The 12853-nt window shown below is 35.3% G+C and overlaps 1 protein-coding gene and 1 pseudogene across 2 annotated transcripts in view; both read left to right on the plus strand.

Moving 5' to 3' along the window:
* Positions 1 to 12853, plus strand: part of SYDE2 (synapse defective Rho GTPase homolog 2) — a 53590-nt gene that overhangs the window by 24351 nt on the left and 16386 nt on the right. The gene's annotated exons all lie outside the window — the stretch shown is intronic.
* LOC120241659 overlaps positions 11782 to 12853 on the plus strand; it is a 3455-nt pseudogene continuing 2383 nt past the window's right edge.

A 12853-nucleotide genomic window follows, 5' to 3' on the forward strand; every position in this document is an offset into this window, starting at 1 on the left:
CCATTATGAGATTGTTCATCACTAATAGATATCTCCAGGGACGATTGGCGTATAATTCCATGTTCATTTTTGTTGTCATATTTTATTAGCAAAGTTTTCAAGCATATATAAAAGTAGATAGAATACTGTGACAAAAACCTCTTTATCCGTCACCTGGCTTCCATAATCAACGCATGACCAAACTTGTCTCTTTTATACCCTTCATTTGATTATTCCCTAGGCATGGATTATTTTGAAATATATCTTCAATATCTTATCCTTTCACCTATAGATGGTTTGGTATGTATCTTCAGATCTTCTTTGTATTTTGATAGCTCTTTGTCTTCCCTCTACTATTAACTGCCATTTTTTTTCATGCTGTAATATTGCTTATTTATCTCTCTAATTTGATTTCTCATTTTACATGTAATTAATTGCCTAGGAGAAAATTTGAGGAAGGTTCAACCTGCACATATTAAAGAGGTTTTGTTGGTTGTAATCCTTTAAAGTTTACTTTTAGTATTGAGACTTTTCAAAGAGTTGAGTTGAGGTTCCCAATCTCTGAACTCTGAATGACTATATTTTCATGTATTTAATATATACTCTTAGATAATCAAAACTTTGAACCCAACGATTTTAATTCTGAGAGACAATAAATCAGGGCACTTTTTCTTTCTTCTAAATTTTAGTAAGTCAGAGATAATGGTTACTTTTATTTTTATAAAGGAAGAAAGCTTATTCTTTCTACAAAAAAAAATGAATCATGTTTACAAAAATGTAGAATTTTTCCCTTAATAATTTGTAATTAACAAAATCAGTAAAGAATTCATTAAAGAGAGATTTTATAAATAGCAGTTCCCAGGAAATTACACTCTATCACTAAATGAAATGAAATTTCATCTTGGTGAGGCATTATCTTAGAAATAAAAATTGTACAAATATATATGAATTAAAAATATGACACGATGTGGTTTGATTTGATTATTTGCTATATGACAAGGACCTTAGTTAGAAATTTGCAGCATGTGGAGTTGAATGAACAATATCAATGAATGAATGTTAGATTTATATCATTCTTTTCTAAAATTGAGAGTCTCCATAATTTGTGAATTGGGTATTTTTTTTGCTCTATTCTTTATATGCTTTCATTTTAGGAAAGCTTTTTTTCCAAAGAACCTAGAGCTATTTTCTTTCTTGATAAAAAACCAATGAAACGATTTAAAATTTGTCTGAGAAATATTGGAATTACAATAAATTATGTACAAGGTCTCATCATGTCTCAGTGTGATGGATATTGTTGATTTGCAGAATTGGCCAGTAATAAAGTTGCCTTATGTGTTTGTTCCATGTGAACTCACATTTCTAAGTAAACTTGAAAATATAATTAATATTAGTAGTTCTAAAAAACTGAGATATTAATGAAGTGGATGATAGAGTTTACTCGCAGTTTAATGTGTTCTTAGCAGTTGGTTTGTCTAGAACACATATGAAGTACTCCAGCAAATCATATTTTTCATGGGGTGCACAATTTAAGGTATGAGATCTATTCATATTTGTTTATAGGTCTTATTTATCAAAGGAACAAGAGAAGAAATTATAAAAGTAAAAATATTTATCATTTAGTGATTATTAGAAAAGAATAAGCCTCCTAAGGAGGAAAATCCAATTTGAATGTGTCTGCCATTTATAAAATAGACACCGTATTGCAGAGTTACACAATCAGTATCTAAGTTCAGTACTTAGATATTCATCTGACCATGACTTTTTCTTATTTTAATTCTTTTTAAATTCTTAATTCTTTTATGTTACCTCAAAAGAAAACTTGATCAGCAATAACCCCCAAATTATCTTTAAGCCATTAATAATCTTCATTTATATATATTAAATATACATTTTCTCCACCATATGTATTATATGTTCTCTGATCCCTGGCACATTTACTTTCAAATTATTTCTGTTTTTCTTTACCTGGATTGAACATAGACATCTAAATTGTATAAATACTAAGGAATGCAAAACACCAAGGAATGTTAATAGATTTAGCAATCAAAATATACTGAGAGAAAATATAGAGAGCCATTTATCTGAGTAACATGTACAGAGTATGACTAAAATTAAGCAATAAGTTCAGAAAGAGTAAGTGAGGTTGGGTGGGGTAGATTAATGGATTAAAAAAATTAATTTTTAGCACTATCTTCAGGAAATGTCAATGATACTATGTTCAAATCTACCTACTCTAATAGATCTTTACAATCTATAGATGTTTCACCTGAGAAAGAATGATTTTCATGGTTCTGTATTTATATTTTTGGTATTCTGCTTCTGGTGAGTTAATTTTTTGTTATAGTGAGTGCTGACAGAGAATAAGGGCCTCTTCTCAGAGGATGGTGTCTCACTTGAGGAATGAGATTATTTAGTCCATTAATCTTCATAGTCCTGCAGTTGATAGTAAAAGGATGGTATCCATCCATCCAACCGTCATGTATTGAATGCTTACTAGATGCTAGACACTTTGCTAAGACATTTGGAATACAATGATGTGTAAAAGATAATCTCCACCTTCAAGAATACTATTCTGGGGTGCCTGGGTGGCTCAGTTGGTTAAGCATCTGACCTCAGCTCAGGTCATGATCTTGCGGTTCATGAGTTCAAGTCCCTTGTTGGGCTTTGTGCTGACAGCTCGGAGCCTGGAGCCTGCTTTGGATTCTGTGTGTGTGTGTGTGTGTGTGTGTGTGTGTGTGTGTGTGTCTCCCTCTCTCTGCCTCTCCTTTGCTCACGCTCTGCCTCTCTCTCAAAAATAAATAAATATTAAAACATTAAAAAAATATTATTCTAAGGGGGAAGACAGTCTCAGAGACAGCTGATTATAATATATGAGGAGGAGCACCTAACTTATTGTGGGAAAATTAGGGAAAACTTCTTGGGAGAGGTTTACTCCTCAGCTAACTTTTGAAAGGTGAACTGGACTTAGCCACCACGGTTGAAGGAGGGCAATCTGTTAGCAAAAATTTGGAGATGGGAAGCCACATGACTTGTAGTACTTGCTCAAGAGGAAAACCAGGCAGGTGAGTGGTAAGAGATAGCTGAAATGCTCTCTCAGAGTGGAACCCAGACCTGGCAATGAGGATCATTTGGAAATAACAGAACATGGTTTTTTCATTTCTCTCTTCCCTTCCTTCCTTACTTCCTTTCCTTCCTTCACTTCCTTCTAAGTTGGATAAGTTTCTATGTTCTAGGTTTTATAATAGCACTTACATATTAAAGACATACAGGTAGCTAGGAGGACTAAAAGGTGAAGATATGGTGATCTACTAAGTCTTTGAGGTGAATATGTGTAATTCTATAGTGACTTTATTATTATTTTCCCTGTGTATTTAGTAAAAAAAAAACTTAAAAAAATTATTCATTTGTGTTTTAGTGTTAACAGGGTAAATACTGAAAGACTGTTACTTTTTTTCCTCGAAATCAGAACCAGAGTTTTAAACCTAATACTGCATATTCCTGGAGTGCTGCCATGATGGTGACTCTGGTGTTAGGAATAACCAGAACCCACTTAATTACTTATCCTTCCCTATCTAGAAGCTAATTAGTTTATTTACTAAATATTTATTGAACATTTATTATATGTCAGGCATTCTTCTAGGCACCAGGGACAAGTGAACAAGATAAACAGTATCTCAGTCCTCATGTATGTATTCTTTTTTTTTTTTAATGTTTTATTTATTTCTGAGAGAGAGAGAGAGAGAGAGAGAGAGCGAGCGAGCATGAGCAGGGGAGGGTGAGAGAGAGAGGGAGATACAGAATCTGAAACAGGCTCCAGGCTCTGAGCTGGCTGTCAGCACAGAGCCCGACACGGGGCTCAAACCCACAAACTGTGAGGTCATGACCTGAGCTGAAGTCGGACGCTTAACCAACTGAGCCACCCAGCCACCCCCTCATGTATGTATTCTTATAGGGGAAGAGAATCAGTAACCAATCCAATGAAGAGTAAGATATAGTAACTTATGAGTGATACTTAGGGCAATGGGAATGATACTGATTGGTGGTAGTAGTCAACTTGGTGACTCCCATAGTTGGAGTGATCAGAGAAGAAAGTCCATCTGAGAAGTGCCTTTTGAGCTAGGATCTATATGATACAGAGTTAACCATCGGAAGATCTGGGGCCAGAGTTCTAGGTAGAGGAATAAAATGAATTTTGCAAATTGAGAATTAATGAAATACAGGTCCTACAAACCAGCCTCTGAGAGGTAGAAGTAATTTTAGTTATTAGAATGTGTGTGTATATGTGAGAGAGAGACAGAGAGACAGAGAGGGAGAGAGAGAGAGATACCTATTATTCTATCATGGGAATGAGTAGAATTTTTCTGTGTTGGTCCTTGTGCCTGAATGAAGGTGAGAGGCATATAGTGTCATACTATATAACTATTACAGAACAGCTTAAGAGATGTAGCCAGGGGCACCTGAGCCAGTCGCTCAGCCAGTTAAGCCTCTGACTTTGGCTCAGGTCATGATCTCATGGTTCGTGGGTTTGAGCCCCATGTCAGGCTCTGTGCTGAAAGCTCAGAGCCTGGAGCCTGCTTTGGATTTGGTGTCTCACTCTCTCTCTGCCCCTTCCCTGCTCATGCTCTATCTCTGTCTCTGTCTCTCTCTCTCTCAAAAATAAATAAACATTAAAAAACTTAAACAATAAAAAAGATGTAGCCAGAACTCCTTCTTTATTTACCTATAATTGCCTGCATTTTCTTCAAGTACATGATAAAAGATTTACTGTGTTGCACTAAGTAAATTTCTCCATGTAAATTATTCCCTAGTCTCCCATACATAGTTTCTGTAGCATTAAAGATTGTCACCACAAACTTAGTATCTTAAAGTTTTTATGTCACCAAAGTGTTTGAAAGATAAGGATGGGGATGCCTGGGTGGCTCAGTTGGTTAAGTGTCTGACTCTTGACTTCAGCTCAAGTCATGATCTTGTAGTTTGTGAGCTCGATCCTCCCATCAGGCTCTGCACTGACAGCACAGAGCCTGCTTGGGATTCTCTGTTTCCTCTCTGTCTGTCCCTACCCTACTCATGCTTTCTCTCTCTCTCTCTCTTTCTCTCTCTCTCTCTCTCTTTCTCTCTCTCTTTCTCAAAACTAAATAAATAAGATGTTAAGGTAGCAGTATGGCTTAAGATACTCCTGTCACTAAGTTTTTGGGATAAGGTCATATAGCTAACTTCTAGATTGATAGGTAGTTACATAGTATATGTCACAACATAGTATAAATACCTCCTCTCTGTATCATTTTATAAAATCTTTTGATTATTTTTCCAATGAACTTAATTATTCTATATGTAGAATTTTCTAATGTCTACATACAGAAAAGGAGCTATAACTTTTACTTTGTTGAACATAATGTACATTGAACAGACTTTAAGTGCTTGGTATTAGTAATAATTCTCCCTTATTTGCCCTCAAATTATAGTGAAGTAAGTAATCTTGAACTTGGGTTAATTTAAAATTTCATTTCTGTTAGTGGTGGTTTAGCATATTATACGAAGGATAATGGTATTTGAAATATGTGTTATACTAAACTATAGCATTATCTTTTCTGGAGATCTTTTAGGTTTTAATTTGATTTAATTGCATTGTAGGGTGAGTCTCAAGCTAACAGGGCATATTAAGTTTTGTTAGAACTAACAAGTCTTGCTTTGTCAAAGAATACATGTGGAATCTTTTCTTTTTTTTTTTTTTTTAAATAATGCCCTAGAGGGTTAGTAGTGTCTTTATTCGGCAGCTACAGAAAATTGGATTTTCGCTCTCTAACTGTAACTCAGTTGTCCTCTTTACATCAAATGTTGTTATTCACTGTAGATAGGTTTAGACTGCAAAACTAATGATGGTAGTAAAAAAGAAAATCACATGATATAAATTAGGAAATGGGAATAAACAATTATTGCATGTCTGTGGTGTATAGAATGCTTTATTGTTATCATCACTGTACATCTTACATGTATTGATTGTTATCATATGTCAAGCTCTTTATATATATTCTATTTCTTCTTATATGTCAGGAAGAAGTTTGGTCAATATACTCTTGATTTCCCAGCACTATTTCCAGATTATTATCTTTTCACTGTTGAGCAGAAACTCACGCCCTTCTGAGAATAAAGCTCTCTAGAGGCTCATGGCACATTCCTACACCGCCTCTGTCTTTCCTATTTAACATTATCTGCAGAACTCTTGGACATTCCCATTTATTCAGCGAACTGTTTTTTTGTTTTTTTTTTTTTTAAATTTCAGAGGGATAGAATGATCAGGGGAGAGAAACAGAGAGAGAAAGAAAGAAACCCAAGCAGGCTCCACACTCAAGGCAGATCTGGATGCAGGGCTCTATCCTATGACCTGGGATCACGATCCAAGCTAAAATCAAGAGTTAGATACTCAACTGACTGACTGAGCCACCCATGCACCACCAGTGAATATTTTGATGCTTCACCAATGGTTATATTTCAACCAAAAGTTCTGTCTTTGTCCTAAGTGATTTTAACGTGAAAATGACCCATCCAAAATCTATTTATTAAAAGACTACTTTCTTTCCATTGAATTGTCTTTACACCTTATCAAGAATTTATTGACCATAAACATGAGAGTTTATTTCTGGAGTCTCAATTCTATTTCATAGATTGATATGTCTGTCCTTATATTAGTACCACAGTTTTTGATTAATCAAATTTTATAGTAAAATTTGAAATTTGGAGGGTTTAATCCACCAATGATCTTTTTTTTTCAATATTTTTTGGACTTTTTTGGCTTTTTTAGCTATTTTGGTACTAATTTTAGAATCAGCTTGTAAATTTCTGTGAAAACGCTATGTGGGATTTTGATAGGTTTTATGTTGAATCTGTGATCAATTTGGAGAGTATTTTCATTTTAACAGTATTTGGTTTTTTGATCTCTGAACATGGGATAGCTGTCTATTTAAGTTTTTAAAAATTTTTTTCATAAATGATTTTTAGTTTTCAGAGCACGAGTTTTGTATTTCTTTTGTTAAGCTTATTCCTAAGTATTTAATTATTTTTGATGCTGTTGTAAATGGAATTATCTTAATTTTCTTTTCGGACTGCTCATTTTTAGTGCATAGAAATACAGTTTGGGGGCACCTGGGTGGTTCAGTTGGTTAAGCATCTGACTTGATTTCTGCTGAGGTCATGATCTCACCATTGTGAGATTGAGCCCCTGCGTTGGGCTTTGCACGGAGCATGGAGCCTGCTTAAGATTCTCTCTCTTTCTCCCTCTGCCCTTCTCCCCGTGCACTCTCTCTCTCTCTCTCTCAAATAAAAATTTAAAAAATACAGTTGAGTTTTGCATATTGAATTTGTACTTTGCTAAATTCAATTATTCTGTTTTTTAGTGGATTCCTTAGGATTTTCTATATGCAAGATTATGTCATCTACAAATAGAGATATTTTTACTTCTCTCTTTCTAAGGTGAATCCTTCTTATATCTTTTTCTTGCCTAGTTACCTTGGCTAGAACCTCCAATGTAATGTTAAATAGCAGTGGCAAGAGTGAACATCCTTATCTTGTTCTTGATTTTAGGAGAAAAGCATTCACTTTTTGACCATTAGTTATGATGTTAACTGAATTTTTCATAGATACCTTTTAGCAAGTTGAAGTTCCCTTCTATTCCAAGTTTGTTGGGTGTTTTTATCATGAAAGTGTGCTGAATTTTGCTCAATGATTTTTATTAGTCTGTTAAAATGATCATGTGGTTTTGTCCTTAATTCTATTGATATAGTATATTACATGAGTTGGTTTTCATATGTTAAGCCAACCCTTGCATTCCTGATATAAATCCCACTTAGTCCTGATATATATATTTTAATATGTTGCTCTATTTAATATGCTAGAATTTTGTTGCGTTTTGTGTCTCTATTCCTACATGATATTGGTCTGTAGTTTTCTTGTGATGTCTGTCTGGTTTTGGTATTAGGGTAATATTGGTCTTGCAGAATGAGTTGGGAAGTGTTTTCTATTTTTGGTAAGAGTTTATGAAAAATTAGTACCAGTTCTTTCAATAATTGGTAGCATTAAACTATTAAACTATCTGGGGCTGGGCTTTGTCTTGCGGGAAGTTTCAGAAATTAGTAATTCAATATCTTATTATAAATCTATTCAGGGGCACCTGGATGGCTTAATTGGTTAAGCCTTTGACTCTTGATTTAGGCTCAGATCATGATCTCATGGTTCATGAGTTTGAGCTCTGTATTGGGCTCTGCACTGACAGCACAGAGTCTGCTTGAGATTCTCTCTCCTCCTGCTCTCTCCACCTCTACCCTGCTCATGCTCTCTCTCTCTCTCAGAATAAATAATCTTAAAAAATTTGTTTTATAAATCTGTTCAGATTTTCTCTTTCTTCTTGGATTACTTTCAATAGTTTATATCTTTCTATGAGTTCTAACTTTCATCTGAGTTACCTAATTTATTGCCATACAGTTATTCATTATATTCACTAATAATCATTTTTATTTCTATAAGGTTGGTAGTGATGTCCTCTCTTTCATTACTGATTTTAGTAATTTGAGTCTTCTGTCTTTTTTCCTTGGTCAGCTTAGTTGAAAGTTTGTCAATTTTGTTGATCTTTTCGAAGAACCAAATTTTGATTTCGTTTATTTTGTCTATTGCTTTCTAGTATCTATTTCATTCATTTCTACTCTGGTCTTTATATTTTCCTTTCTTCTGCTCACTTGGAATATACTTTCCTCCTTTTTTTCTATTTTCTTAAGAGAAAAACTGAAGCCATTGATTTGGGACCTTCCTTCTTTTCTTATGTAGACACTTAATGCTACAGATTTCCTTCTGAATTCAGCTTTATTTAACCTCATCCCACAAGTTTCAATGTGTTGTGTTTTTACTTTCACTCAGTTCAAATACTTTTTCTATAAAAATTTTTTTAATTAAAAATGTTTATTTTTTGAGAGAGAGAAATGAAGTACAAGTGTGGGAGGGGCAGAGGGAGAGGGAGATACAGAATCTGAGGTGGGCTCCAGGCTCTTAGTTGTCAGTACAGAGCCCAGTGCAGGATTTGAACTCGCAGCAGTGGGATCAGACCTGAGCCGAAGTTGGATGCTCAACCAACTGAGCCACCCAGGCTCCCTTTAAAAAATTTTTTTAAATGTTTATTTATTTTTGAGAGTGGGGAAGGGGAAGAGGGAGGGACAGAGAGAGAGAGAGAGAGAGAGAGAGAGAAGGAGATACAGAATCTGAAGTAGGCTCCAGGCGTGAGCTGTCAGCACAGAGCCAGACATGGGACTTGAACCCATGAACCTGAGACCATGACCTGAACCAAAGTCAGACACCCAACCAACTAAGCCACCCAGGCACCCCTCATTTTCTGATTTTCCTTTTTCTCTTTTCTTTGATTCATCGATTATTTAGAAATATGTTAGTTTGTGTCAAAATATTAGGGAATTTTCCAGATTTTTTTTATTGTTAATTTCTCATTTAATTCCATTATAATTCATGTGACTTTAATCTTTTTGTATTTACTTAAACTTATCTTAAGGTTAAGGATATGCTTTTCTGTGTGGTAAATGTTTCATCTGAACCCTTGAGAAGAATGTGTTTAGAGATGTAATACGCTATAATTATCAATGCAGTCAAGTTGATTAATAATGTTCCAGTCTTCCATGTCTTTATGTGTTTTCTTTCTTCTTGTTAAGAGAGGCATGTTGAAATCTTCAACTATGATTGTGGTTTTGACTCCCCCATTTTCTACCTCCCATTTTCTTTTAAAGACTTACACTTGTATTTGTTTTATAGCTCACCAATATTCTGTTCATTTTTCCTAGTCTTTTTTCAATCTCTCTGTTTAATTTCAGATTATTCCTATTGCTGTTGTCTTTAAGTCATTAATCTTCTCTGCTCATATTAATTTCATTCATTGCATTTTAATCTCTGATATTTTAATTTTCACTGTTAGAAGTTTGATCCTTTTTTCAAACATTCTGTGTCTCTATTTGGTATGTTCAGTCTTCTAGCTTCTTGAACATAGAGAATACCATATAACTGTTGCAAGGTCTTGTCTACTAATTCTATCAGCTATGTCATTTCTGAGTTAGTTCACAGTTGATTTTTCTCCTCATTGTAGATCATATTTGCCTGCTTCTTTATAGACATGGTCATTTTTTATTGGATGTCAGATGTTGTGAATTTTACCTTCCTGGATCCTATATATATATATATTTTATTTTATAGACACTCTTGGCTTTGTTCTGGAATACAATTAAGTTACTTGGGAACAGTTAGATTCTTTGTAGTTGTGCTTATAAGCCAAATGAAAGCAACTTTTGAATAAGGCTTCTCTTTTTGTATTGCTTTGATTCACTACTAAAGCAAAACTCTTCTTTGTAATCATATTCATTTCCTATGGCTGCTGTAGCTAAGTGCCACAAACTAGGTGACTAAAACAACAAAAATTTATTGCGTCATGGTTCTGGAGGCTGGAAGTCCAAAATCAGGGTGTCAGCAGGGTCTTGCTCCCTCTGAAACCTGTAGGGAAATTCTTCCTTGCTTCATCATAGCTTTTGGTTTTTTTCTGGCAGTCTTTGACATTCCTTGGTTTACAGATACATCACTCCAGTTCTCTGTCTTCACAAAGTTCTCCTCATGATTCTTCACATCCTCTTGCCTCTATGTCTATCTGTCTCTGTGTCTAAATTCCCCTTTTATAAGGACAACAGTCATAATGTATTAGGGCCCACCCTACTGACTTAATTTTAAGTCAGTATTTAAGTCATTGATTATCTCTATAAAGATCCTTTTCCAAACAAGGTCACATTCTGAGGTACTGTGGAATAAGACTTAAATATATTTTTGTGGAAGACGTAATTCAACCTATAAGAGTACTATACCCAAATCTCATGAGTTATGAAGTTTTTCACTTTGGTTGCTCAGAACAGGAGCTATTGCCTGCTAGTGTAAGCTCCTGAAATTGTTCCCTTTAATCTTTTTGGGTGGTTCCTTCTCTAGTGTTGGTTAGTTTCCTCACCTGCATGTGCTGATCAGTACTCAGAGACTCAGGGGGATTCTTGGAAAGGTTTTTGTTTTTGTTTTTGTTTTGAGCAGCTATTTACTTTCTAATATTCTGTCCTGTAAGCTCTAGCTACTTTGACCTCCTTGGTCTTCTAGCTTCTTCTCCTCTACTTAGCTGGACCTACTAGCTACCTGTGTTTGAACCTCCTTACTGTGACTTGGAAAGGCTTTCAGACAATAAGGCAGTTATGAGCACACCTCATTAGTGTCCCATCCCTTAGGAATCACTATCCTTCTTTGCCTGATGTCCAATGTGTTGGACATAGGTTTTTGGTTTTTTTCAGATATTTTATCTGGTGTTCCCAGTTGTTGCAGGCAGGAGGTTAAATCTGGTCCCCATTGCTCCATGTTGGCTGGAACATCTGGTCTGTTTTTCTTGCCCCAACAAGAGCTGCTTTGGAATACTGTGATGTGGCTGTAAAACTGATTAAGGGAGCTCTCTGCATACTGAGAAGATCTCAGGGATGTTAAATGAAAAAGCAAGAAACAGAACAGGACATAATATGCTATGTTTTATGTAATAAAGGATAATAATAGTAATACATTATTTATATTTACATAAACAAACATGAAAGGATCCATAAGAGGCTAATGAATCATATTACTATCAAAATTGAAAAGATTATTAGATGGGAGTGGGGGCTCCAAGAGGTAGCACCTTGCACTCTAGTGCATGCTCAGGCGTGTCAGAGCCCATGTTGTTGGATCCTGGCCCCCAGGGTCCCCGGCTGTGCCCAAGGCAAGATGTTGAGGCACAGGTTGGAAACCCAGGACTCTCAAACCAGAGAACTGCAAGATGTTGTCACAAATGTGGAGACACATTTTGGAGAGCTGTGCCAAATCTTTGTTGCTTATGTGCACAAAATTGCCTGACTGTGAGACAAAGTAGAACACCTGGTGAATGTCTTTGTTTAGGTTTATTCCTAGGTATTTTATGGTTTTTTGTGCAATTGTGAATGGGATCAGTTTCTTGATTTCTCTTTTTGTTGCTTCATTATTGGTGTATAAAAATGCAACCAATTCCTGTACGCTGATTTTGTATCCTGCAACTTTGATGAATTCCTAGATCAGATTAAGTAGGCTTCTCGTGGAGTCTGTCAGGTTTTCTATATACAGTATCATCTCATCTGCAAAAAGTGAGTTTGACTTCTTCTTTATCAATTCTGATGTCTTTGATTTCCTTTTGTTGTCTGATTGCTGATGCTAGGACTTCAGGACTATGTTAAACAACAGTGGTGAGAGTAGACATCCCTGTCGTGTTCCTGATCTCAGGGGGAGTGCTCTCAGTTTTTCCCCATTGAGGATGATGTTAGCTGAGGGCTTCTCATAGATGGCTTTGATGATGTTTAAGTAAGTTCCTTCTATCCTGACTTTCTCGAGGGTCTTTATTAACAAGGGATGCTGTATTTTGTCAAATGCTTTTTTTGCATCTATCGACAGGATCATATAGTTTTTATCTTTTCTTTTGTTAATGTGATGTATCAAAAAAACATAAAGTACCAAACAAAAGATACAGGAGATCTGTATGATGAAAACTATAGAAAACTTATGAAGGAAATTGAAGAAGACACAAAGAAATGGAAAAACATTTCATGCTCATGGATCGGAAGAATAAATATTGTTAAAATGTCATTACTACCCAAAGCAATCTACACATTCAATGCAATCCCAATCAAAATTGCACCAGCATTCTTCTCAAAACTAGAACAAACTATCCTAAAATTTGTATGGAACCACAAAAGACCCTGAATAGCCAAAGTAATATTGAAGATGAAAACCAAAACGGGAGGTATCACCA

Source organism: Hyaena hyaena, unplaced genomic scaffold, assembly GCF_003009895.1.
Source record: "Hyaena hyaena isolate Hyena2069 unplaced genomic scaffold, ASM300989v1 scaffold_286, whole genome shotgun sequence".
NCBI classification, from domain to species: Eukaryota; Metazoa; Chordata; class Mammalia; order Carnivora; family Hyaenidae; genus Hyaena; species Hyaena hyaena.